Source organism: Pan paniscus, chromosome 13 (assembly GCF_029289425.2).
Source record: "Pan paniscus chromosome 13, NHGRI_mPanPan1-v2.0_pri, whole genome shotgun sequence".
NCBI lineage: Eukaryota > Metazoa > Chordata > Mammalia > Primates > Hominidae > Pan > Pan paniscus.
Window position 1 is genome coordinate 66,911,317 of NC_073262.2, and position 25,651 is coordinate 66,936,967.

The following is a 25,651-nucleotide window of genomic DNA, read 5'->3' on the forward strand; positions in this document are numbered from 1 at the left end:
ATCTACTCTCTGTATTATCATACCTAGGCTGAGCACACTTCTGTCTTAATTCCTACCATTTTGAATTGAAATTTTGTTTATCTGCCTGTCTCTGCCACCAGGCCGTGTCTTATGCATCATTGCTCCAAGAGCATTTTCAACAGGGCACAATAAATGTTTGCTAAATTATATTAAATAAGCATCTGAGTTCTTTTATAGTCTGATTTCTACTTTTCTTTCCAAAATTGTTTTTCATCATCAAGCCCTTTCCTACTCTTGAATGTTCTACTCATCAGTTCTTCAAAACTCTTTTACTTTCCTTCCTCCACAGTTTGTTCATTCCTTTGGTTTAGCTCACTCTCCTTACTCTTATTGATTCTTTTTTCAAGATCCGGGTGTGTACACTGCATGCTTGGTCTGCCTTTGTAAGGAGGCTCCATGAACTTTCAAATCCGGTGTGTGACTTCCTTGAGTAAGTTATTCTTACTTCCTTGAGTAAGATATTCTTCAAGTATCTGTGCTAAATGTTATTCCATTCTCATTTAAAATTTACTTTCTTTACTATAGAGTTTAGAAAAACATCTAATGAGGCCTTTCTTGTACTTTTTCACATCTTTACACATTTTGTGTGTAGTAATATTTTATCACATCTCTCTGCAGATGAAAGCATTCAAACTCAATGACAAGTCAGAAGAGGAGAAGGAGAGGATGGAAATGGGAGGAATTGAAAAGACAATGACGAAAGAAAACATTCCTTACAAAGTAATAGCTCATTACAGGCTAGATCAAGGGATACCATAACTTCAGGCAATAACAGGGTGGCAGTAGGAGAATGTCTCCCCATTTGAAATGTCTGTCATGATTTTGGACTTAAGTTTGCTAGTAATTTTTTTTTAAGATCTGCTAAGTTCTGGCATTAGGGCAACCCTTGGTGCCCTAATCCTATTCTTGAACCTGTGTCAACTATATTGTCATTTCTGTTTTTCTCCCCAGCATGTTAAAAACTATTAATCAAAGAATCACCAAGACATTCTAAAGTAGAATCCTTTTAACAGGAGGTGTATGATTCAGAAGGTGTATGGCCATGACAATAAGGTCCTTGTGCTTGTAGTAACTTAGCTGAGCCTATGATTGGCAAAGTTCCTATTCCTGCTGCAAAACACCCCAAATATCTGATATTCAGCTCTAGTCTGTGGTCTTTTGTTATTGCTTCACATGATTTTTCTTTCCAAAGGAAATTTCCTTGCTACACTCATTTGTCTATAGGATCTCACATGCAGTGATACTCCCCCACATGACTGCTGATTTAAAGGGAACTAAGGTATTTTCTGTGAGTGTCCATCACACTTCCAGTTCTCAAGAAGCCATAAAAATGGGGTCCTTTGAGCTCTGAAGTAACTGGAAATTCTTCACATTATGTTATTGTTTCAGCAGCTCAAGCAAAGACTTTTATCCTTTGTCTGTTCCTTATTTCTCAAAGAACAGAAATAGAACTGCCAAAATGCCACAAGGGAAGCTATTCTCATTGTCAGGTCAAATGGTAGTCCCATTAATAATGCTAGTGGAAGTAAAAAATATCATACAGTTATACCAATGATTGTTCTTGTTAGAATTTCACTCTCTTGATTTGAAATAACCATTTTCCCCTTTTACAAGCGAGTTTTAATTTACTGTTGCTTTCTTATTATTAAGGAAACTTGGAAACTGTGCTTTCTTCCTATTGTTATCCTTAGATAATTGATCTCAATGACAGGTAAATGTGTCCTGTAACTAGAAATGTGTTTTGAGCAATTTGTAGGCTCAGTTTATGGTCTAGTTCATGTTATCTTATCTGGTTTATTCTTTGAGTTCTGATTTAATAAGATTCCTACACCCTCCTAATACAAAAAACACATGGTAAAATAAGACAAACCTCTTGGTCATCTCTCTTACGTCCTAGGGAGGGTGTCAGCAAGCATTTTTTACAGAGAGTCAGATACTTAATATGTTAGGCTTTGTGGGCTATACAGTCTCTATTGCAGCTACACAATTTTGCCATTGTAATGTTAAAGCAGCTATAGATAATACATGCATGAATGAATGTGATTATACTCCAATACAATTTTATTAACAAAAACAAGACGTAGGCTGGATTGCCCTAGAGGAATTACTTTGTCAGTTGGCCAGAGAACACAGTGATCATAGACTGAAATAAACTATCAGTACCTCACAAGAGTTCTGTAACTCACATCGAATTCATCTTAATTTTGGTTGTAAAGTATATCTGTTTGGGTATAGGCTAAGTTCGTGAAACAGAGACCACAGAATAGAATTACTTCAGATATAGAAATAGACATTTTTCTCAAGTGCATGGGGTTGAACTGTGTGCCCCCAGTAAATATATACGGAAGTCTAAACCTGCATACCAGTGAATGTGATCTGACTTGGAAATAACGTCATTGCAGTTGTAATTAGTTAAGATGTGGTCATACTGGAGTAGGGTGGGCCCTCAATCCCGTATGGCTGTTGTCCTTATAAAAAGAGAAAAGACCATGTGAAGACACAGGCACACACAGAAAATTCCACGTGAGTATGTGAGAGGAAGGTATGTTTTGGAGTAATACATCTACAAGACGAGAAATGCCTAGGAGTTCCTAGAAGCTATAAAAGGCAAACAACGATACTTCCTCAGAAATTTTGGAGGGAGCGTGGCCCTCTCTGCACCTTGATTTTGGACTTCTAACCTACAGAAATGTGAGATAATACGTTTCTGTCTTTTAAAACCACCTAATTTGTGTGGTACTTTGTTACTGTGGAATTAGAAAACAAATACACCCAGTAATAGTTTAGTGGTGAGGCTGGCAGAAGACCAGTCAGGAACCTAGGTCTCTTGTGGTCTGCCTCTCAGTCATCTTGGACCATAGGCCCTTGTGGTTACACTCCAAGGTTTATGAATAACTTATTTGATAATATTTTATTTTTAAAAATATGACTACAAAGAAAAACAACTTATATTAAAACATAGTTAACCAAAATATTAGAAGAATGAATTCATATGATACCCTTATATATGCTTTATTATTAATACATTAAATATCAAGATTAAGTGGTTGGTCTAATAACTACTAAATATCTCAATAAGGATAAGCATGAACAATATTTTGATGCATCCTCAACTATAATGTGATATGAAAATGTCTGTTATTTCTATATATAAAAAAGGCCCAGGTACAGCTAAGATTACAATGGATTTTACCTACATTCATAATTGAAAGAAATGCTAATTTTCAATTAGGGGCTAGTAAAAATTAAGATGTAATTATTCCCACCATGTCTGTGACCCCTTGGATTCTATGCATAGGTCCCTTAGTTCCTGAACCTCAGGTTAAGAACCACTTCCAGGGTGTTTGCATCTACAGGAGGGAACAATGCATTTCTTTCCTTTTACCTCTCTTCTTAATTTTGAGTGTAATTGACAAGGATCCTGCATAATTCCACTCTCTGTAAGGGTATTGGCTAACATTAACATAAACATATTTACATAATTGTAAAATACCTTTCTATAAATTATAATTTTCTAAGATGTCATCAACATCTACTAAGGAATGTCATAAGAAGTAGCCATATGAAACTGGTTACTCTATTCCCTGTAGACAATATTCCCTAAGTTAGACAGTGCCTAGTCAGTGGAGACCCACTTTACCTTTGTTATCAGTATCTCTGTGTTGCCAAGGCAACTAGATTATTTTTATATGATGGATATTATGAATTATGTAACTTGTAATTATATATATATATATATAAATGTATATGCCACTTGGAAGCTTAAAGCCAACGTGTGACTCATCTCTACTAGGGTAGCAAATTTATCCTACATTTTGTGTACCAAATTTCGCTACAGATTTAATGTTTTTTTCTATATCTTATTTTTTTCTTTGCCTCAATTCATTCAACTTTTAAAAGCTCTTTTATATTTTGTTGTATGGCTCTTCACATATGGCTTTAAATTCTTATTTTGAAACAGGGTGAAAGGTGAATAAATATTTTATTTTACTATTGCATTAATATGCAATACATTATTGTAATTAATTATATACATTATGATTATATAAATAACATAATTACGAGTTACTCATGATCAGATATCACCAATGCCTCTATTACTACATATGCTTTCTTTATTAATTTATAACTTGTACTTGTCTTATTCCAGGCAAACTGCTAATGTCTCATGAGTTTACCATAGCAACAGTAAAAGGAAGTAATAGAATTTTGAATACTAAATTCTTATCAAGGATTCTGTGTAGGTTTGAAGGCTTAGTTATATTGACTGGACACAGTACTTTAAACAGTACAATGAATTTTCACTTACCAGAAGATGAAAAATTTGAAGACAAGGGCATTAGATATGAAAACTATATGCAGTTGGAAAAGAAAAGCACAGATCCTTGTCAAACAGTAGAATGATGTGGAATATTATAGTAATTTTTCTGAAATTGGTACCAAAATCATTAAGCATGCAAATTTTTCACTGATGTTTTATTCATTTATTTAAGTAAGATATATCTTACTTAGTTATAAAATTAAAAAGGACACTTTTGCATAGAATGTATATATTCCCTGTTATATATATATATGTAATTTCACAGTAGGCTTGCTATTTTCCCCTTGTCTAGAATGCTTAATTCTATGCCGTATTCCATCTACATTGACAGCAATACTGAGAGCAACCTAATATTTACAAGATGCCAATGTGAGTAGCCACTCATGCCCTAACTAAAGTTCAGTTAAGTATAGACATATGTCACTGGGATATGTTCTGAGAAAGGCGTCATTAGGCAATTTACTTGTGCAAACATCATAGAGTGTACTTACAGAAACCTAGATGGTATAACCCACTACACACCTCGGTTACGTGGTATATAGACTGTTGCTCCTAGGCTGCAAACCTGTACAGCATGTTACTGTACTGAATACTGCAGGCAATTGTGACACAATGGCAAGTATTTGTGTATCTAAACACAGATAAGGTACCGTAAAAATATAATATTATAATCTTATGGGACCACCGTTGTACATGCAGCTCATGACTGACAGAAATGTCATTATGTGGCACATGATATAATATTTATTTGATAGCATCACCATCAGTTTGTGTATACAACATTAAAACAAATACTTGTTAAAAATCAGCTAAAATATATTGGACATAAAAACTTGAATATAATATCATTGACTGAATTACTCACTTTTTCTCTCATTGCTGTTATGCAAATGTGTGTCTTCAATAATGGTTTCATGGGAAGTACAACCAACTTCGTCTTTTATAGAAGTGTCCTTCCTTGAGTAGAGAAAATATATATAACATAAAGAAGAGAATCCTTGTAATATTTCTCCATCCCAATTCACTGCTCTTAATGCAAAAGCTATTTTTGGCAAACACCTTGAAAACAGTAATACTATTTTGCACACAATAGTAGCACATGCCATAACAGCTTTTACAGCCTAGGTATTAAGATACCTGAGAATTTCTAGGTTTCTCAGATATAAGCATCCTCTATCAGTTCCATCTTTTATTGAATCAATAGCTATTAATTAAGCACTTTCTATGTGTCAGATATAGGAGATGCCATTAAGATATGACAGGTGACCTGCCATTATAGCATTTAGATTCTTTGTGAAAAAGCAACACTAAAAGTAATGTTAAGATATGGGCTACCAGAAACAAAAAGGTGTCTGCCTTATTTTCTCAGGAAATCTTAGCTATAGTAAGTGACTGGGGGAAAAAAACTAAATAAAATAAAGATTAAACTCAAACTCCCAATGATAATTTACAATGAGAAAAAGAGGCAATATCAAATATTGAGAGAACTAGCTTGAAAATATAGAAAGTATAAGTATATTGTGACTAATTTGCTTCAGATTATTTGATTAAGCTTAGATATTTTGCATTATCAAAAATACTACAAAATTACATATTTTCCAGGAAATGATTATACACTTTATGAGAAACCAGTCAACAGTAATGGTAAGAACGTTATGAGTAGTCAACCAATATTAATGATAAGAACAATAAAATGATGAACTAATAATATTCGATCACCCAGTTTTTATTTTAGGGCCAAACTTCATATATGATTCAAATTGAAATACATTCCAGATACTTAGAAAAATGGAATAAATGTATTTTCCCCTTCAAGTAGTATTGTTATTTCCTTACAAATCCATATGCAGATCCAAAAATTTTTAAATATCTTCAATATTGACATACTCAAATTTCTAGTAACATGTAAACTAATAAGCAATAGAAAAATGCCAATCTTGTTCTCACCAAACCATACTCCCAGTTACAGTAAGCAGTAACAATTTAATCATTGGGCTATTTCAATGACATTGAAAAGAAGTAATGAAATCATTCTGCTTCTTTATAATTCAATAATATGATGCATCTCAGAAGAATTTACAATAGATTTTGCACCTTTCAAGATACTAAAAATGTATTTTTATTTTTATTAAAGGTATGTTATATATTACCAGAGGGAGAAACTAAACAGCTCTGATAGCATTATAACTGACTGAAAGCCTGAACTGAACAGGAAAAAAAAAAAAAAAGCAAATTTCAGACCCTATTTTGTATTTTAATAGGATCAGTTAGGAAGTTCAAATTCACTTCTCTCATTGTGCTTTCAAGTTACAAACGATCGAAAATCATAAAGCAAAAGGAGGACAAAAATTATTTTCAGATTCTCTGATGCCAGAGGAAATGTATACAATGGGGTGTATGAAGAAATAACCTTTATCTGCCAAAGTAATCTGAATGTATTTCACAGATATTTTTGAATAGTCTACAATAAAGCAAATTATGTGAGATAAAGTTGTTCAAATAAAAGTTAAATGAGACAAAATGTCACTTGATTTAAAATGTATTGCTACAGAAATAAATTAATGCAATATAACCTGATATAAATATGCAGAAAAAAATCCTGTTTTACATTTGTCTATTTTTCTGACTATTATTAAGAAGCATATTGTATTGCTTGCTGTACCACAAGGTACCCCAGTATCATCGTCTATAAGACCTTCAGATTTAACCTGACCTCCTCAGAATGGATATCCACACTACAGTATGTTAGGAGACCTTTTTGATACCACTTTGATAATTCTTTGCAAACCTCCATTAGAAACAGAGAAAAGCCACTTCAAGAGTGTGCACTTACAGCTTACTGTTTACCTATACACTCATAAGATCAAAACCCCTGGTCTTACTGTTTTTGTTAACAAGGAGCAGTAAAAGTCTTCCCACATACTGAGTTTTGGTTTCCATTTTACAATCTGAGATGACAGACGGCACAAAAATGATGAGAAAACTGTGGGGAGGCTTCCAGAAGATTGATTCTCTCATCAGCTGATTCTTTTCTAGTTAGTCTTTTATTGACTACAAAGGTATAGCCAATGCAGAAAAGGAAAACCAGACTGCCCTGTTTAATCCTGAGGGCATTGGCAAAAGGTGATCACTTTTTGAGAAAACAGAGGCCTACAAGGAAATCAGCACACTGTATGAGCCGTTAAGCTGATTTAAACACACAAGGGATGCCTGGGGTTGAGCACAAGATCTCTGAGGTGTGAGATGAGAATGAAACCATTGCAGAGACTAATATTACTGAGCTTTAGTAGCAGGTGGTACAGTTGATCAGTCAGGAACCTGTCATTTGGAGAATAGGCCAATATATCTGAGAGACATGAAAAATCCTTCATTTTTCCCTCCTCCTCACCAAGAGTAAAAATATTGCAATTTCAAACTTTTTGACAATTATCAACTGTAAGTTATCACAATTTAGACACCTATAAGAAGTGAACAAATCCAAAGCACAGCTAAATTCTCTGATGTTTGCCTAATGTTACAAACTATAACTCACACTGGCCGAACCTGATATTTTGTTCTGATTTAAGTCAATCTGGAAGGAAACTTTTAAATTCTGTCAGCACAACAACCTGCAATCCAGACAACCCAGAAAAATCCACATGGGATATTCATATCTACGGAGAGAAGTAAAGATTCACATTTCCCTTTTTGTTTTGCTGATTTTGTGGTTTAGATGGTCAGTTTTCTTTACTTAAAAAATTTCAGAGAAAAATCTTCAACTTGACTATATCCACTTGCTGTTTGAAGTCTTAGAGTGAGAGTAAATGTTAAAGTGTGATTACTTTAAATTTGTAATGACCATAATCCTATCATCTCCATTTGCTAATTTCTACAGACAATTCAACATAACTCTAAGACTGAAGTGACAAGTAAAATACAAAATATTACATTTTACAGGGTGTTTTCACTACCACTAACTGGGCATCCTAAAAATTTAGAATTACAGTGTAAGTAAATAAAGATGTTATTAAAATGAAAGTACCATCAATTTCAAGATGCACCTAATTTCAAACATTATGTCCTTAACTGAGAAAATACTCAGTTTGATTTGACTTTTATTTACAATGAGCAAATCATAGAAATCCTAAACATAATCTCCTCTTCAGGTACTTAACATGTTTTTATTTTTTAAAATGATTTTCCTTGAGCCTTTTATGACAATTTATATCACTAATGATTATGCCAACAATAGTTTTATTAATATTCTGTCTACTATATCAACATTTAATACTTATTTAATAACAAGTGTCATAGAATATATTTGTGGTATTATTTATTTTGCCTCAACTTTACCAGCAAAATTAAAACCAATACCACTAAAGAACTTAATTCAAGATAGTTTTCTACTAATAGTGCTATTGTATCTAATGTCTATGCCCCAAACATAAGTTATGAAGTCTTGATGAACCTCCCTGAACATCTTTTCCAGGTAATTCAATAAAGAAATTAAACTCAAGAATGTAATAACCAATATTTTTTTAATGTCCAGTGGATGAGCTGTAATTTCCTCAATTCTAGAAGACTATGTGGTAGGTTTGCTTCATCAACTCATCCATTTTCCCATTTACTAGAATCCTACCAAAAATAGAATCTGGAAATAATAAACAAAAAATACTAAGAAGAAATATCTGCCAGAAATATATACCATAAATAACTTTGTGGACAATAAACTCTTCTTAGAATTTTAACATAGTAAGTTTTACACTACTTTTAAAACAGATTTGCAATATGCTGCCTTCTCATTACTTCTCCTGGCTCTTCAGTTTAAACCTGGATATAATACACTAATGTTTACATGTGTGAGTTCAAATCATGAAATTATCCTGACTACAGGCTCCTGTCCTTATGCTTCTCCCACCACTTTATACCTACTGATTTCCTGTTTTCCCTAGTACGTTGACACCCGCTTATTGTAAAAACTAATCAATTCCCCGCCCATCCTGATTTATCTCCCTATCTCTGGTTAGCCAATCACCAAGATCCATTCATCATGCTAGAGATGATGTCTTTAGACTTTTTAGATTATTGGAAAATGGCTAAGCAACACATACACATATGCCAGAATGATAGAACAGCATTCACTGGGCAAACTCAAGGAGGTAGGATCCATTGCAGGTGCTCAGGCCTCTTTGTCCCATCATACGCTGTGGAAGAACACAGAAATCTTTCAGGACGAGACCTCAGGCTTCTGGGGAGGATCACAGAAGCCCTGGGCTTTTGTGGAACCTTTAAACTGCAAGATCAGGGAAGAACCACCCTCCGCAGGCATGAAAAATAGCCAGGTTACAATAATAATATGTCGGGCCAGATATTGACTCCAACCTTATCCTTGCAGAACCAGCCTCTTTCCTGACATAGTCATCAGGTGGAATAACAGCCATACACTTGAAGTTGTGTGATATTGTAACCATAGTTTATCAGCCCTCACAGATAAGGATACAGCAATCCCTTCAATGGTGGGGTGATGAAGTTGGAATCCAAGCTTTGTAATAGAAACTTCATTATATAGAAAGCACACTATCAACCTTCACAGCTGATAAAGCATCAGCTCCTTCCCTGGCACAGTGTGGGGCTGGGGTCTCAGCCTTGTCACTGACCAGAATCAGTTGCCTAAAGCATTGGATGATAGCTGGTTTCCATGGAACCTGGTAGGATGCCAATGCCTTCTCTGAGTGGCCAGGTTGCAGGGGTTAAATCTTGTAAATTTTTACTCTTGCCTGTCAGAGATTAAAAATCAAAATGAAATAGAAATTCTAATAGTTTGTTTTAACATAACAATTTTTACATTCTCTGGGTTTCACATTTTCTTCAACCCTAAGTAAGTGATATCACACACCATCTAAGCTCCTGCTCCCTCTTTGCCAGGAATTGCTGTGAAATTCACTAAACAGAGTCCACTTACTTCAGCGTCAGTTGAGTACTTAACTGCACTTTTCAGCAACCCTTATTTAATTTCTATACTGTTTCCTACAACATCAATTACAAACTTCTCTAGCAGGTTCTAAATGTCTTTCAATCTTCTCTTTCTCAGGAGAAACACTGCCACTGTAATTACAGAATCTCACAAAATTGACATCCTCGGTGTTTTTATTCCAAACTAAAAATGTTTCTCCATATTCATTTATTCTTTTCCCATTTTACCCTCTCTCTATTAGAGAACACGATCCTTTTCTCCTCTAGCTCGATATTTATGCTTCAATTTTTCATTTATACATTTCTCCTCTACCCATAAATATTTTCTAGTGAATCAAAATATAGTGTAACAAAGTGCCTTTTTTGGTTTTCCAGTCATCTTTGCTTTATATTGTTCCTTAATAGCAAACGTCTCAGAAGAAGAGTCTTTTCCCTGCCTTGATTTTTTACCCAGTCACTCATCTCTTAATTCTTATTAGCCAGGGTTCCACCACTGAAAATACTCTCTGAGATCTACAATATCAGCGGTTACTGAAGAGGGTGAAATCTGTTAAGAGCTTTACAAATATGAGAGGACATTCTTATTAAATGTACTAAAATCTTCAATCCTCTCCCTGCCTCTGATTTATCCTATTTTATTAGCTGAACCTCAGATCAGAGTAATTCTTCCATTTAAAAAAAATCTTTTTATCCCCTATCTTACCATATTTAGACTGACCTATACTGAGTAAAGGTATTGAACGAATTAGCAAGGGTGTAAGAAAATTAAAGTGATGAAGCCAATACATTCAACTGCAGTAGCATAAAAATTACATGTATACATGTATGTATTTAGTCTCCTTTTCGTCTCATGCAGTGTGTGCTTATTATGAGACATATGGATCTACTGAGAGAAAATAATATATACACACACACATATATATATGTATATATATATACTTAAACCCCGCCTTCCAAAAATAAGCTGTGCCAACTGCATATTTGTGTTGCTTTGCATTAGGATTAGTTAATTCTTTATAGTGTTTTAGATGTTTTATGGAATAAAGTCTTTAAATGATTCCTCTCTGACACTGTGGCAGTTTTTGCTTTCAGCTATGCATATATTATATATGACATGCATATTTAATGTAAATACCTCACACATAGATGAAAAAGTATGATTGTACAATTTACCACTTACCTTCAGGGGTGGGGGTTAAGAGGCATTTTATTTTTAGAAGAAATTACTTGGATTAAAAATAAACACATCTCACTGCCAAACTAAATGTAATTGTAAAGAAGGAGGCTGCTGGAAAATGTAGTCACACTCCTTTGGAAATTGATGAATAAAATAATAAAATAATAGCCTTGTTTATCTACAGTATTAAAAGATATATTTCAATATTCCCTTTGCCAAACAGGAAAAAAATGAGTAGCAGGGGAGAGATTTTATTTATCAGTCTTCAAAGATAGAAGGGAAAATTCTGTGTAAGAATACATAAATTGTAAATGACATTTAACAGATATCACATGTGAAAGTGCCTTCAATGCACTATTTCCAATTTGCTTAGACAACTTGAAAGTAAAACATCAAAATAAGTGCCTGTAACTTGCCCCAGAATGGCCAAGCTTTAAAGAGAAACAGTGTTTTCTGATTTAACTTATTACTATTGATTCACAAGGGAGAAGTTGCATTCAAATATATATTTTCAAAATAACACATGGTACTCTAAAAACTTCAAAATACATCTAAACAGTGTTTAAACAAAAAAGGAAAAATGGAAATATAACTATCATAATTCACATGCAAACATATCTATTCTAGCTTACACTAGCAGCCTGAAATATGAATAATTTGTTTCTTTTAATATACACTTGTTAAAAATCCAATTAAAGCCAATCATGAGAAGAAAAAAGAATCTACCAAATATTTGTTTTTATACTCTATTCCAGGTTCTTTTCTGTCTCCTTCCAAATTGTAACCTTCTCATTTAAAGAGCTCAGTCACCTAGCATTGCACATGAACCTAATTACCGGCTTCTAGGATTCAATCTTGCTTTTCATGCCCTGCCTCAATGCAGCTGGCACTGAACCATAGTTATATGCCAGGAAAACTACCAGCTGGTAGTACTCCGTGGTATGGCTTACTGAGGAATTTTTAATAGAGCCCATATTTTCAACAGTTGCACTACCATGACTAAGCAGGTGGCTCAAAGAGCTCCAAGTTCTTACTCACATCTGCACATCTTTTCACAAACCTGGGAAATACACCAGATTCAAGTTCAGCCTCCACAGTATGAAACCAAGTGAAATTTGAGACATTCTTTAAATAATTTACTGTATAAAGCTGCAAACCTAGACAATTAACTAGCTCTGCAATATTATGGTCTTTACATTTCTAAATGGACTATTTTCACTTACATCTGAGCTGAGTGGATGTATTTTTTATCAGAATAATGTTTATATAACCTTTATAAGAGATATGAACTCACTTAAAAGGTTTCAGCAATATAAAAAGCCTGAATAAAGTTTTTAAACACTCTAAATCCATACTCATACTTAACCAAAAAGTTTAAATATAATAAAGATGGAAAAAATGTACTGGACAAATAACAACCAAAAAATATTGGTAGCTATCTTAATATCTGATAAAATAAAACCTAGAGCAAAACAATATAAGAAAAGGAAAATGATGCTATATCTGGAAAAAAGAACAACAAAAATAAAACATAAGCATTACAAACATTCTAACATATATAAAGTTAACTGCAGGCCGGGTGCGGTGGCTCAGGCTTGTAATCCCAGCACTGTGGGAGGCTGAGGCAGGCGGATCATGAGGTCAGGAGATGGAGACCATCCTGGCCAACACAGTGAAACCCCGTCTCTACTAAAAATACAAAAATTAGCTGGGTGTGGTGGCGTGCACCTGTAGTCCCAGCTACTCGGGAGACTGAGGCAGAAGAATCGCTTGAACCTGGGAGGCGGAGGTTGCAGTGAGCCAAGATCGCGCCACTGTACTCCAGCCTGGTGACAGAGACAGACTCTGTCTCAAAAAAAAAAAAAGAAAAAAGAAAAAAAAAAGGTATAACTGTATAGCGTTATATCAAGCAACTAAAAGAACTGCAAAATAAACTGTACTTTGAGATTTTAACATACTCCACACAAACAATAAAAGCAACTAGACAAAACTCTATGCAAAAAATCAAAGATCAGAAAATAACAATATGCTTGAGTTAATAGATTATATATATAACTCTACATGCACAAAGAATACCTATTGATTTTGAGCATTACAGAACATTAGCAAAAAATAGATCATATATCTAGTCATGAAGGCAGCAGCAGCAAATCTCAAGGGTCAATATGATGCATTTGTTCATTGTCCACAGTGCAATAAACTTTTGAATTAATACAGAAAGATAATTCTAATTTCTTACATATTTAGAAATTAATTATATACTATTAATCCTTGGGCTCAAAAGAAATGATCAGAGTAATAAAGAAATATTTTATAACATAATGACAATAGAAGCAGTGCATATCAAAATATGTGGGACAGAACTGAAGTAGTACTTAGGGAATTTATAGTTTAAATCCATATATCAGGTATATCAGGAAATAAGGATAATTGAATATAAACAAACTAAATATTTGATGAAAGAGATTATAAATAGCAATGCCTAAAGAAACAAATGAAATAAATAATAAAGATAAGGGACCAGACGTGGTGGCTTATGCCTGTAATTTCAGCACTTTGGGAGGCCAAGGCTGGCAGAGGTCAGCAGTTTGAGACCAGTCTGGCCAAAATGGTGAAACCCTGTCTCTATGGAAAATACAAAAATTAGCCAGGTGTGGTGGTGGGTGTCTGTAATTCCAGCTACTTGGGAGGCTGGCCCAGGAGAATTGCTTAAACCCGGATGTGGAGGTTGTAGTGAGCCAAGATCACACCACACCAGCCAGGGCAACAGAGCAAGACTCCTTTTCCAAAAAAAAAAAAAAAAAAAAGAGAGAGAGAGATAAGGGAAAAATATTTATAACTGACAATAAAGATAGAAAAAATGAACAAAAACAGAACTATTTTTGAAAATATTAGTAAGAAAGAACTTGGAAGGCTTCATCAAGAAAAAAAGAGAAAAGATATAAATAAACACAATGCAGAACAGAAGGGGTAAATAATTAAGACACAAAAAAAGATTTTAATAAAGTATTAGAACAACAACATTACAAAATTTGAAAGCCCATATGAAATGCACATATTCCTAGGAAAACATAAAATGCCAAAGTTGACAAAAGATAAAATAAATCACTACGAAATATTATAAAAATTTTAATTTTAGTCAAAACCTCCCTTTCTTCAAAAATCTAGTTCTACATGGCTTTACATGTCAATTCAACCAAAATTTCAATGAACACTTCATTTGTCTCATAAACTTTTTTCTTTTTTAAGAAAATGGAAAGGGACCAAAAGTTAACCCACGTATTTATGGGATACTGTAATGCTAAAACAATGCAAGTGAGCAAAATCATGAGTGCTTTCACTTATAAACATGCAAGTAAAAGTTCTAAAGAAAATATTAACTAACTAGAATATGTCATGATCATGCAGAGAAATGCAAGGATGTCTTAACATCCAAATATTTCAGTAAATGTTACCACATTATTTTTTAAAATGTGATTTTTCTGAAGTGGCGATTTTAGAAACCTTTAGCAAGCTAGGAAGAGCAGGATTTTTTTTAAAAAGAGTAGGTAAATGTATGTGTTAGTTATTATTATTGCATAACATATTACCCCAAAACTTGGCAGTTTAAAACAACTAACATTTACTATCTCATAGTTTCCATGAATCAGAAATGTGAATGCAGATTAAGTGGGTGGTTCTGCAGCAGTCTTTCACAAGGCTGTGATTAAGATGTTGGCCACAGTTGTAGGCATCTCAAACTTCCACCATAGGAGGTTCCATTTCCAAATGCACTCACACTGATGTTGAAACACCTAAGACAAATTGCTTCCAAGTTTATTCACCTAACTCTTGACTGACCACAGGTCTACTTCGAAGCTCACTCATGATGACCTGTCCACAGGGCTGCCTCATGACATGATAGCTGACTTCCCCCAGAGCAAATGAAAGAGTGTACTCATTTGCTAAAAAAGACTAAAGCAACAGCCTTTTTAAAACCTAAACTCCGAAGTGGATATCCCATCATTTCTGCCATATTCTATGCATAAGTGAATAAATCGGCTCGCTGCCCACTCAAGAAGAATACACAATGGCCTAAATACCAAAAGGTAGGGATTACTGGGGATAAACTTAGAGGCTGTCTAGCAAAATGAGATATACCAAAACCTACACCAGTAGAGAAACTAGAAAATGATAGATTCAATGGGTCAGGAGTAAGACAGAGATGCCTATTGTCTTTATGCACACTATTTCTAATGACTAATATATTCTAGTGGTCTGGACTAACATGAAAATGAAATAGAGGGAGGAGCCAAGATGGCCGAATAGGAACAGCTCTGGTCTACAGCTCCCAGGGTGAGCGACGCAGAAGACGGGTGATTTCTGCATTTCCATCTGAGGTACCGGGTTCATCTCACTAGGGAGTGCCAGACAGCGGGCACAGGTCAGTGGGTGCACGCACCGTGTGCAAACCAAAGCAGGGCGAGGCATTGCCTCACTAGGGAAGCGCAAGGGGTCAGAGAGTTCCCTTTCTGAGTCAAAGAAATGGGTGACGGACGCACCTGGAAAATCGGGTCACTCCCACCTGAATATTGCGCTTTTCCGACCGGCTTAAAAAACGGCGCACCACAAGATTATGTCCCGCACCTGGCTCGGAGGTTCCTACGCCCACGGAGTCTCGCTGATTGCTAGCACAGCAGTCTGAGATCAAACTGCAAGGCGGCAGCGAGGCTGGGGGAGGGGCGCCCGCCATTGCCCAGGCTTGCTTAGGTAAACAAAGCAGCCAGGAAGCTCGAACTGGGTGGAGCCCACCGCAGCTCAAGGAGGCCTGCCTGCCTCTGTAGGCTCCACCTCTGGGGGCAGGGCACAGACAAACAAAAAGACAGCAGTAACCTCTGCAGACTTAAATGTCCCTGTCTGACAGCTTTGAAGAGAGCAGTGGTTCTCCCAGCATGCAGCTGGAGATCTGAGAACGGGCAGACTGCCTCCTCAAGTGGGTCCCTGACCCCTGACCCCCGAGCAGCCTAACTAGGAGGCACCCCCCAGCAGGGGCACACTGACACCTCACATGGCACGGTATTCCAACAGACCTGCAGCTGAGGGTCCTGTCTGTTAGAAGGAAAACTAACAAACAGAAAGGACATCCACACCGAAAACCCATCTGTACATCACCATCATCAAAGACCAAAAGTAGATAAAACCACAAAGATGGGGAAAAAACAGAACAGAAAAACTGGAAACTCTAAAACGCAGAGCACCTCTCCTCCTCCAAAGGAACGCAGTCCCTCACCAGCAACAGAACAAAGCTGGATGGAGAATGACTTTGACGAGCCGAGAGAAGAAGGCTTCAGACGGTCAAATTACTCTGAGCTATGGGAGGACATTCAAACCAAAGGCAAAGAAGTTGAAAACTTTGAAAAAAATTTAGAAGAATGTATAACTAGAATAACCAATAGAGAGAAGTGCTTAAAGGAGCTGATGGAGCTGAAAACCAAGGCTCAAGATCTACATGAAGAATGCAGAAGCCTCAGGAGCTGATGCGATCAACTGGAAGAAAGGGTATCAGCAATGGAAGATGAAATGAATGAAATGAAATGAGAAGGGAAGTTTAGAGAAAAAAGAATAAAAAGAAATGAGTAAAGCCTCCAAGAAATATGGGACTATGTGAAAAGACCAAATCTACGTCTGATTGGTGTACCTGAAAGTGATGGGGAGAATGGAACCAAGTTGGAAAACACTCTGCAGGATATTATCCAGGAGAACTTCCCCAATCTAGCAAGGCAGGCCAACGTTCAGATTCAGGAAATACAGAGAACACCACAAAGATACTCCTCGAGAAGAGCAACTCCAAGACACATAACTGTCAGATTCACCAAAGTTGAAATGAAGGAAAAAATGTTAAGGGCAGCCAGAGAGAAAGGTTGGGTTACCCTCAAAGGAAAGCCCATCAGACTAACAGCGGATCTCTTGGCAGAAACCCTACAAGCCAGAAGAGAGTGGGGGCCAATATTCAACATTCTTAAAGAAAAGAATTTTCAACCCAGAATTTCATATCCAGCCAAATTAAGCTTCATAAGTGAAGGAGAAATAAAATACTTTACAGACAAGCAAATGCTGAGAGATTTTGTCACCACCAGGCCTGCCCTGAAAGAGCTCCTGAAGGAAGCGCTAAACATGGAAAGGAACAACCAGTACCAGCCGCTGCAAAATCATGCCAAAATGTAAAGACCATCGAGACTAGGAAGAAACTGCATCAACTAACGAGCAAAACAACCAGCTAACATCATCATGACAGGATCAAATTCACACATAACAATATTAACTTTAAATGTAAATGGACTAAATGCTCCAATTAAAAGACAAAGACTGGCAAATTGGATAAAGAGTCAAGACCCATCAGTGTGCTGTATTCAGGAAACCCATCTCATGTGCAGAGACATACATAGGCTCAAAATAAAAGGATGGAGGAAGATCTACCAAGCAAATGGAAAACAAAAAAAGGCAGGGGTTGCAATCCTAGTCTCTGATAAAACAGACTTTAAACCAACAAAGATCAAAAGAGACAAAGAAGGCCATTACATAATGGTAAAGGGATCAATTCAACAAGAGCTAACTATCCTAAATATATATGCACCCAATACAGGAGCACCCAGATTCATAAAGCAAGTCCTGAGTGACCTACAAAGAGACTTAGACTCCCACACATTAATAATGGGAGACTTTAACACCCCACTGTCAACATTAGACAGATCAATGAGACAGAAAGTCAACAAGGATACCCAGGAATTGAACTCAGCTCTGCACCAAGCGGACCTAATAGACATCTACAGAACTCTCCACCCCAAATCAACAGAATATACATTTTTTTCAGCACCACATCACACCTATTCCAAAATTGACCACATACTTGGAAGTAAAGCTCTCCTCAGCAAATGTAAAAGAACAGAGATTATAACAAACTACCTCTCAGACCACAGTGCAATCAAACTAGAACTCAGGATTAAGAATCTCACTCAAAACTGCTCAACTACATGGAAACTGAACAACCTGCTCCTGAATGACTACTGGGTACATAATGAAATGAAGGCAGAAATAAAGATGTTCTTTGAAACCAACGAGAACAAAGACACAACATACGAGAATCTCTGGGACGCATTCAAAGCAGTGTGTAGAGGGAAATTTATAGCACTAAATGCCCACAAGAGAAAACAGGAAAGATCTAAAATTGACACCCTAACATCACAATTAAAAGAACTAGAGAAGCAAGAGCAAACACATTCAAAAGCTAGAAGAAGGCAATAAATAACTAACATCAGAGCAGAACTGAAGGAAATAGAGACACAAAAAACCCTTCAAAAAATCAATGAATCCAGGAGCTGGTTTTTTGAAAAGATCAACAAAATTGATAGACTGCTAGCAAGACTAATAAAGAAGAAAAGAGAGAAGAATCAAATAGATGCAATAAAAAATGACAAAGGGGATATCACCACTGATCCCACAGAAATACAAACTACCATCAGAGAATACTACAAACACCTCTACACAAATAAACTAATAAACTAGAAAATCTAGAGGAAATGGATAAATTCCTCAACACATACACTCTCCCAAGACTAATCCAGGAAGAAGTTGAATCTCTGAATAGACCAATAATAGGCTCTGAAATTGAGGCAATAATTAATAGCTTACAAACCAAAAAAAGTCCAGGACCAGTTGGATTCACAGCCGAATTCTACCAGAGGTACAAGGAGGAGCTGGTACCATTCCTTCTGAAACTATTCCAATCAATAGAAAAAGAGGGAATCCTCCCTAACTCATTTTATGAGGCCAGCATCATCTTGATACCAAAGCCTGGCAGAGACACAACCAAAAAAGAGAATTTTAGACCAATATCCTTGATGAACATTGATGCAAAAATCCTCAATAAAATACTGGCAAACCAAATCCAGCAGCACATCAAAAAGCTTATCCACCATGATCAAGTGGGCTTCATCCCTGGGGTGCAAGGCTGGTTCAACACACGAAAATCAATAAGTGTAATCCAGCATATAAACAGAACCAAACACAAAAACCACATGATTATCTCAATAGATGCAGAAAAGGCCTTTGACAAAATTCAACAATCCTTCATGCTAAAAACTCTCAATAAATTAGGTATTGATGGGACGTATCTCAAAATAAGAAGAGCTATCTATGACAAACCCACAGCCAATATCATACTGAATGGGTAAAAACTGGAAGCATTTCCTTTGAAAACTGGCGCAAGACAGGGATGCCCTCTCTCACCACTCCTATTCAACATAGTGTTGGAAGTTCTGGCCAGGGCAATCAGGCAGGAGAAGGAAATAAAGGTCATTCAATTAGGAAAAGAGGAAGTCAAATTGTCCCTGTTTGCAGATGACATGATTGTATATCTAGAAAACACCATCTTCTCAGCCCAAAATTTCCTTAAGCTGATAAGCAACTTCAGCAAACTCTCAGGATGCAAAATCAATGTGCAAAAATCACAAGCATTCTTATACACCAATAACAGACAAACAGAGAGCCAAATCATGAGTGAACTCCCATTCACAATTGCTTCAAAGAGAATAAAATACCTAGGAATCCAACTTACAAGGGATGTGAAGGACCTTTTCAAGGAGAACTACAAACCACTGCTCAAGGAAATAAAAGAAGATACAAACAAATGGAAGAACATTCCATGCTCATGGGTAGGAAGAATCAATAACATGAAAATGGCCATACTGCCCAAGGTAATTTATAGATTCAATGCCATCCCCATCAAGCTACCAAAGACTTTCTTCACAGAATTGGAAAAAACTACTTTAAAGTTCATATGGAACCAAAAAAAGCCACATTGCCAAGTCAATCCTAAGCCAAAAGAACAAAGCTGGAGGCATCACGCTACCTGACTTCAAATTATACTACAAGGCTACAGTAACCAAAACAGCATGGTGCTGGTACCAAAACAGAGATATAGACCAATGGAACAGAACAGAACCCTCAGAAATAATGCCACATATCTACAACTATCTGATCTTTGACAAACCTGACAAAAACAAGAAATGGGGAAAGGATTCCCTATTTAACAAATGGTGCTGGGAAAACTGGCTAGCCATATGTAGAAAGCTGAAACTGGATCCCTTCCTTACACCTTATACAAAAATCAATTCAAGATGGATTAAATACCTAAATGTTAGACCTAAAACCATAAAAACCCTAGAAGAAAACCTAGGCAATACCATTCAGGACATAGGCATGGACAAGGACTTCATGTCTAAAACACCAAAAGCAGTGGCAACAAAAGCCAAAATTGACAAATGGGATCTAATGAAACTAAAGAGCTTCTGCACAGCAAAAGAAACTACCATCAGAGTGAACAGGCAACCTACAGAATGGGAGAAAATTTGTGCAACCTACTCATCTGACAAAGGGCTAATATCCAGAATCTACAATGAATTCAAACAAATTTACAAGAAAATAACAAACAACCCCATCAAAAAGTGGGCAAAGGATATGAACAGACACTTCTCAAAAGAAGACATTTATGCAGCCAAAAGACACATGAAAAAATGATCATCATCACTGGCCATCAGAGAAATGCAAATCAAAACCACAATGAGATATCATCTCACACCAGTTAGAATGGTGATCATTAAAAAGTCAGGAAACAACAGGTGCTGGAGAGGATGTGGAGAAATAGGAACACTTTTACACTGTTGGTGGGACTGTAAACTAGTTCAACCATTGTGGAAGACAGTGTGGCAATTCCTCAAGGATCTAGAACTAGAAATACCATTTGACCCAGCCATCCCATTATTGAGTATATACCCAAACGATTATAAATCATGCTGCTATAAAGACGCATGCACCGTATGTTTATTGCAGCACTACTCACAATAGCAAAGACTTGGAACCAACATAAATGTCCAACAATGACAGACTGGATTAAGAAAATGTGGGACATATACACCATGGAATACTATGCAGCCATAAAAAATGATGAGTTCATGTCCTTTGTAGGGTCATGGATGAAGCTGGAAACCATCATTCTCAGCAAACTATTGCAAGAACAAAAAACCAAACACCGCATATTCTCACTCATAGGTGGGAATTGAACAATGAGAACACATGGACACAGGAAGGGGAACATCACACACTGGGGACTGTTGTGGGGTGGGGGGAGGGGGGAGGGATAGCATTAAGATATATACCTAATGCTAAATGACGAGTTAATGGGTGCAGCACACCAACATGGCACATGTATACATATGTAACAAACCTGCACGTTGTGCACATGTATCCTAAAACTTAAAGTACAATAATAATTTTTAAAAAGGAAGTTTCCCTGCACAAGCTCTCTCTTTCTGCCTGCTGCCATCCATGTAAGACATAACTAGCTCCTCCTTGCCTTCCACCATGATGGTGAGGCCGCCCCAGACACGTGGCACTGTAAGTCCATTAAACCTCTTTTTCTGTATAAATTACCCAGTCTCAGGTATGTCTCTATCAGCAGCATCAGAACAGACTAATATGGTAAATTGGTACCAGTAGCGTGGGGAGTGGCTGAAAAGATACCCAAAAATGTGGAAGTGACTTTGGATCTTGGTAACAGGAAGAGGTTGGAACAGTTTGGAGGGCTCAGAAGTAGACAGAAAAATGTGGGAAAGTTTGGAACTTCCTAGAGACTTGTTGAATGGCTTTGACAAAAATGCTGATAGTGATATGAACATTAAGGCCCAGCTGAGGTGGTCTCAGATGGAAATGAGGAACCTCTTGAGAACTGGAACAAAGGTGACTCTTCCTAAGTTTTAGCAAAGAGACTGGTGGCATTTTTACTCTGCCCTAGATATTTGTGGAACTTTGAACTTAAGAGGGATGATTTAGGGTATCTGGCAGAAGAAATTTCTAAGCAGCAAAGTATTCAAGAGGTGACTTGGGTGCTGTTAAAAGCATTCCATTTTAAAAGGGGAACAGAGCATAGGAGTTAGGAAAATTTGCAGCCTGACAATGCAGTAGAAAAGAAAAACCCATTTTCTGAGGAAAAATTCAAGCCAGCTGCAGAAATTTACATAAGTAACAAGGAGCCGAATGTTAATCACCAAGATAATGGGGAAAATGTCTCAAGGGCATGCCAGACCTTTGTGGCAGCCCCTCCCATCACAGACCCAGAGGTGGAGCAATAGCAGGAAAACATGATTTCGTGGGCTGGACCTGTGGCCCCACTGCTTTGTGCAGCCTAGGGAGTTGGTGCCCTGCATCCCAGCTGTTCCAGCCATTGCTAAAATGGCCAAGCTACAGTTCAGCCCATGGCTTCAGAGGGTGCAAGCCCCAAACCTTGGCAGCTTCCAAGTGGTGTTGAGCCTGCAGGTGCAGAGAAGTCAAGAATTGAGGTTTGGGAACCTCCACCTAGATTTCCAAGGGTGTATGGAAATGTCTGGATACCCAGGAAGAAATTTGCTTCAGTGGCAGGACTCTCATGGAGAACCGCTAGGGTGGTGTGGAAGGGAAAAGTGGGGTTGGAGGTCCCATACAGAATCCCTACTGGGGCACCACCTAGTGGATCTGTGAGAAGAAGGCCACTGTTCTCCTGTTCTCCAGACCCCAGAATGATAGATTCACCTACAGCTTGCACTGTGCAGTTGGAAAATCTGCAGACACTCAATGCCAACTCATGAAAGCAGCTGAGAGAGAGAGTCTGTAACCTGCAAAGCCACAGGGATGAGGCTGCCCAAGATCATGGGAACCCACCTCTTGCATCAGCATGGCCTGGAAGTGAGACATAGAATCAAAGGATATCATTTTGGAGCTTTAAGATTTGACGGCCCTGATGGATTTTGGACTTGCTTGGGGCCTGTAGACCCTTTGTTATGGCCAATTTCTCCTATTTGGAATGGCCGTATTTACCCAATGCCTGTACCCCCATTGTATCTAGGAAGTAGCTAACTTGGTTTTGATTTTACAGGCTCATAAGCCAAAGGGACTTGCCTTCTCTTAGATGAGACTTTGGACTGTGGACTTTTGAGTTAATGCTGAAATGAGTTAAGACTTTGGGAGACTGTTGGGAAGGCATGACTGGTTTTGAAATGTGAGGACATGAGATTTATAAGGGACCAGGGATGGAATAATATGGTTTGGCTGTGTTCCCACCCAAATCTCATCTTGATGTAACTCCCATAATTCCCAAGTGTCATGGGAGGAACCTGGTGGGAGGTAATTGAATCATGGGGGCAGGCCTTTCCCATGCTCTTCTCATGATAGTGAATAAGTCTCATGAGATCTGCTGGTTTTAAAAACGGGAGTCTCCCTGCACAAGCTCTCTTTTTTGCCTGCTGCCATCCATGTAAGACATAACTTGCTCCTCCTTGCCTTCCACCACGATGGTGAGGCCTCCTCAGCCATGTGGAACTGTAAATCCATTAAACCTCTTTTTCTGTATAAATTACCCAGTCTCACCTATGTGTCTTCATCAGCAGCATGAGAACAGACTAATACAATAATTAAATATGATAAAGAAAGCAAAGGAAAAAATATTTGTGACTTTGGCAAAGCTACAGTTCTCTTAAATAGAATATAGACAGGCATATATGTATCACATTTGGGTTAAAAAGAGAAAATTAGTAACTGCCTCATCAATACAACTAGTTTTGCCCTTTGAAATATAACATTTTTTTCTTTATCAACTTTTATTTTAAATTCATGGGGTACATGTGCAGGTTCATTACCTGGATATATCTGTGATATTGAGGTTTGGAGTATGAATGATCTCATCAGCCAGGTACTGAGTATAGTACCCAATGGTTAGTTTTTCAATCCTTGCCCCCCTCCCTTCTTTCCCCCTCTCATAGTCTTCAGTGTCTGTTTTTGCCATCTTTATGTTCATGAGTACCTGATGTTTAGCTCCCACTTACAAGTCAGAACATGTGGTATTTTGTTTTCTGTTCTTGCCTTAATTTGCTTAGGACAATGGCTTCCAGTTGCATCCATGTTGCTACATAGGATGTGATTTCATTCTTTTTTATGGCTGGGTAGTATTTCATGGTGTATATGAACGACATTTTGTTTATTCAGCCTGCCATTAATGGGTGTCTAGATTGATTCCATGTCTTTGCTATTGTAGATAGTGCTACGATGAACATGGGGTTGCATGTGTCTTTTTGGTAGAACTATTTGTGTTCTTTTGGATATGTACCCAAAATGGGATTGCTGGGTTGAATAATAGTTCTGTTATTTGAGAAATCTCAAAATTGTTTTCCACAGTGGCATAACTTATTTAAATTTCCACCAACAGTGTATAAGCATTCCCTTTTCTCTGCATCCTTGCCAACATCTGTTTTTTGGGTTTTTTTTTTTTTTTTTGACTTTTTTATACTAGCCATCCTGACTGGTGTGAGATGGTATATCACTGTGGTTTTGATTTGCATTTATCTGATTATTGGAGATGATGAGCATTTTTTTCATATGTTTGTTGGCTGCTTGCATGTCTTCTTTTGAGAAGTGTCTGCTCATGTATCTTCCTCATTTTTTCATGGGAATATTTGTTTTTTCTTGTTCAGTTGTTTAAGTTCCTTACAGATTCTAGACATTAGACCTTTTGTCAGATGCATATTTTGAAAATATTTTTCTCATTCTGTAAGTTGTATGTTTACTATGTTGATAGTTTCTTTTGCTGTGCAGAAGGTTTTTTATTTAATTAGGTCCCACTTGTCAATTTTTGTTTTTATTGCAATTGCTTATGAGGGCTTAGTCATAAATTCTTTCCCAAGGCCAATATCCAGCATGGTGTTTCCTAGGTTTTCTGCTAGGATTCTTATAGCTTGAGGTCTGACATTTAAATCTTTAACTCATCTTGTGTTAATTATTGTGTATGGTGAAAGATAGGGGTCCAGTTTCATTCTTCTGCATATAGCTAGCCAGCTATTCCAGCACCATTTATTTAACAGGGAGTTCTTTCTCTATTGCTTATTTTGGCCAACTTTGTTGAGGATTAGATAGCTATAGGTATGTGGCTTTATTTCTGGGTTTTCTATTCTGTTCCCTTGGTCTATGTGTCTGTTTTTATACCAGTACCATGTTGTTTTGGTTCCTGTAGCCTTACAGTATAGTTTCATTTGGCGAATGGAATGCCTTTAGCTTTTCTTATTTGTTGTTTTGCTTAGGATTTATTTGACTATTTGGGTTCTTTTTTGGTTGCATATGAT